We start from the raw sequence: 3,407 nt of genomic DNA on the forward strand, positions 1-3,407 counted from the left end.
CTGCAGTAGGCCTCGCGAAGCCTTCTCTGCACTAGGCCTCGCGAAGCCTTCTCTGCAGTAGGCCTCGCGAAGCCTTCTCTGCAGTAGGCCTCGCGAAGCCTTCTCTGCAGTAGGCCTCGCGAAGCCTTCTCTGCAGTAGGCCTCGCGAAGCCTTCCCTGCAGTAGGCCTTGCGAAGCCTTCTCTGCACTAGGCCTCGTGAAGCCTTCTCTGCAGTAGGCCTCGCGAAGCCTTCCCTGCAGTAGGCCTCGCGAAGCCTTCTCTGCAGTAGGCCTCGCGAAGCCTGCCGCACTAGGCCTCGCGAAGCTTGCCGCACTAGGCCTCGCGAAGCCTTCCCTGCAGTAGGCCTCGCGAAGCCTTCTCTGCAGTAGGCCTCGCAAAGCCTGCTGCACTAGGCCTTGCGAAGCCTTCTCTGCAGTAGGCCTCGCGAAGCCTTCTGTGCAGTAGGCCTCGCGAAGCCTGCCGCACTAGGCCTCGCGCCGTGCTTTTCGTGCACAAATAAGGCGATTGAATGTATCTCGTCTCTGTGTTAATAAATGTATCTGTGTTAAAAAAAACGTGCTGCGTTTCAGTAAAGTAAATTAGAAGCGAAGTTTAAAGTTTCGCCGTGAGGCGCCGGAAGCGACGGCCATCTTGTTTAGTTCACAGATCGCAGGGGGAGCGGGCGGCCATCTTGTCGGACAGGGTCATGCCAAGTGTTTGCAGTAGGGGGCGATGTTGATACACGGACGGACGGACGGACACATTAATCTATTGGTGGTCTGGTCCACTTCGTTCCGACCAGTATAACTCCGCTGTTCCATCTCTCCCGTTCCATCTCTCTCGTTCCATCTCTCTCGTTCCAACTCTCTCGTTCCATCTTTGTTCCATCTTTGTTCCATCTCTCGTTCCAACTCTCTCGTTCCAACTCTCTCGTTCCATCTTTGTTCCATCTCTCTCGTTCCATCTCTCCCGTTCCATCTCTCTCGTTCCATCTCTCTCGTTCCATCTCTCTCGTTCCATCTCTCTCGTTCCATCTCTCTCGTTCCATCTCTCTCGTTCCATCTCTCTCGTTCCATCTCTCTCGTTCCATCTCTCTCGTTCCAACTCTCTCGTTCCATCTCTCTCGTTCCATCTTTGTTCCATCTCTCTCGTTCCATCTCTCCCGTTCCATCTCTCTCGTTCCATCTCTCTCGTTCCATCTCTCTCGTTCCATCTCTCTCGTTCCATCTCTCTCGTTCCATCTCTCTCGTTCCATCTCTCTCGTTCCATCTCTCTCGTTCCATCTCTCTCGTTCCATCTTTGTTCCATCTTTGTTCCATCTCTCGTTCCATCTCTCGTTCTAACTGTTCCATCTCTCTCGTTCCAACTCCACCGTTCCATCTCCGCCGTTCTCGCCCCCCAGGTCTCTACGGCAACCGCCTGAACGCTTTCGTGCGTCACTTTGAGGCTCTTCGCTACGACGCCGCGGATCTCCGTGCACAGCACGAGAGGGCAAAACGCTCACCAGGAGACACTCACCAACCCCTCACCCTCACCTTCCACGCCCTGGGGAGGTGAGTGGGGGGGTGGTGAGTGGGTGGGTGGGTGAGTGGGTGAGTGGGTGGGTGGGTTGGTGAGTGGGTGAGTGGGTGGGTGGGTGGGTGAGTGGGTGAGTGGGTGGGTGGGTGGGTGAGTGGGTGAGTGAGTGGGTGAGTGGGTGAGTGAGTGGGTGAGTGAGTGGGTGAGTGAGTGGGTGGGTGAGTGGGTGGGTGAGTGGGGTGGTGACACACAGGCACGAGAGGGCAAAACGCTCACCAGGAGACACTCACCAACCCCTCACCCTCACCTTCCACGCCCTGGGGAGGTGAGTGGGGGGTGGGGGTGAGTGGGTGGGTGAGTGGGTGGGTGAGTGAGTGGGTGAGTGGGTGGGTGGGTAGGTGGGTGGGTGAGTGGGTGGGTGGGTGGGTGAGTGGGTGGGTGGGTGGGTGGGTGGGTGGGTGGGTGTGTGAGTGGGTGGGTGAGTGTGTGAGTGGGTGGGTGAGTGGGTGAGTGGGTGGGTGAGTGGGTGAGTGGGTGAGTGGGTGGGTGAGTGGGTGGGTGGGTGAGTGGGTGGGTGAGTGGATGGGTGAGTGGGTGGGTGAGTGGGTGGGTGAGTGGGTGGGTGGGTGAGTGGGTGGGTGAGTGGGTGGGTGAGTGGGTGGGTGAGTGGGTGGGTGAGTGGGTGGGTGAGTGGGTGGGTGAGTGGGTGGGTGAGTGGGTGGGTGAGTGGGTGGGTGAGTGGGTGGGTGGGTGGGTGGGTGGGTGGGTGAGTGGGTGGGTGGGTGAGTGGGTGGGTGGGTGAGTGGGTGGGTGAGTGGGTGGGTGAGTGGGGTGGTGACACACAGGCACGAGAGGGCTAGACGCTCACCAGGAGACACTCACCAACCCCTCACCCTCACCTTCCACGCCCTGGGGAGGTGAGTGGGGTGGTGAGTGGGTGGTGAGTGGGGGTGGTGAGTGGGTGGGTGAGTGGGTGGGTGAGTGAGTGGGTGAGTGGGTGAGTGGGTGAGTGGGTGGGTGAGTGGGTGGGGGGTGGGTGAGTGGGGTGGTGACACACAGGCACGAGAGGGCAAAACGCTCACCAGGAGACACTCACCAACCCCTCACCCTCACCTTCCACGCCCTGGGGAGGTGAGTGGGGGGTGGGGGTGAGTGGGTGGGTGAGTGAGTGGGTGGGTGAGTGGGTGGGTCAGTGAGTGGGTGAGTGGGTGAGTGGGTGGGTGGGTGGGTCAGTGAGTGGGTGAGTGGGTGAGTGGGTGGGTGGGTGAGTGGGTGGGTGAGTGAGTGGGTGAATGAGTGGGTGAGTGGGTGAGTGGGTGAGTGGGTGAGTGGGTGAGTGAGTGGGTGGGTGGGTGAGTGAGTGGGTGAGTGGGTGGGGGGTGGGTGAGTGGGTGGGTGAGTGGGTGGGTGAGTGGGTGGGTGAGTGGGTGGGTGAGTGGGGTGGTGACACACAGGCACGAGAGGGCTAGACGCTCACCAGGAGACACTCACCAACCCCTCACCCTCACCTTCCACGCCCTGGGGAGGTGAGTGGGGGGTGGAGGGGGGTGGGTGAGTGGGTGGGTGGGTGGGTGAGTGGGTGGGTCAGTGAGTGGGTGAGTGGGTGAGTGGGGGTGGTGAGTGGGTGGTGGGTGGGTGGTGGGTGAGTGGGGTGGTGGGTGAGTGGGGTGGTGAGTGGGGGTGGTGAGTGGGTGAGTGAGTGGGTGAGTGAGTGGGTGAGTGAGTGGGTGAGTGAGTGGGTGAGTGAGTGGGTGAGTGAGTGGGTGAGTGAGTGAGTGGGTGAGTGAGTGAGTAGGTGGGTGGGTGGGTGGGTGAGTGAGTGGGTGGGTGGGTGGGTGAGTGAGTGGGTGGGTGGGTGGGTGAGTGAGTGGGTGAGCGAGTGGGTGAGTGGGTGGGTGAGTGAGTCTTG

General features: G+C 60.6%; 1 long non-coding RNA gene across 3 annotated transcripts in view; it reads left to right on the plus strand.

Annotated features, from left to right (window-relative positions):
• The first annotated feature begins 2,927 nt into the window (after positions 1-2,927).
• LOC144742017 (uncharacterized) overlaps positions 2,928-3,407 on the plus strand; it is a 5,526-nt gene continuing 5,046 nt past the window's right edge. For 2 of the 3 annotated variants that reach the window (XR_013590055.1, XR_013590056.1), the window contains exon 1: positions 2,928-3,024. This is a non-coding gene — a long non-coding RNA (uncharacterized LOC144742017). The remainder of the gene's footprint in view (positions 3,025-3,407) is intronic. The other variant, XR_013590054.1, reaches the window with a different exon arrangement.

The sequence above is a fragment of the Lampetra planeri genome, unplaced genomic scaffold (assembly GCF_965212315.1).
Source record: "Lampetra planeri unplaced genomic scaffold, kcLamPlan1.2.h2 scaffold_818, whole genome shotgun sequence".
NCBI classification, from domain to species: Eukaryota; Metazoa; Chordata; class Hyperoartia; order Petromyzontiformes; family Petromyzontidae; genus Lampetra; species Lampetra planeri.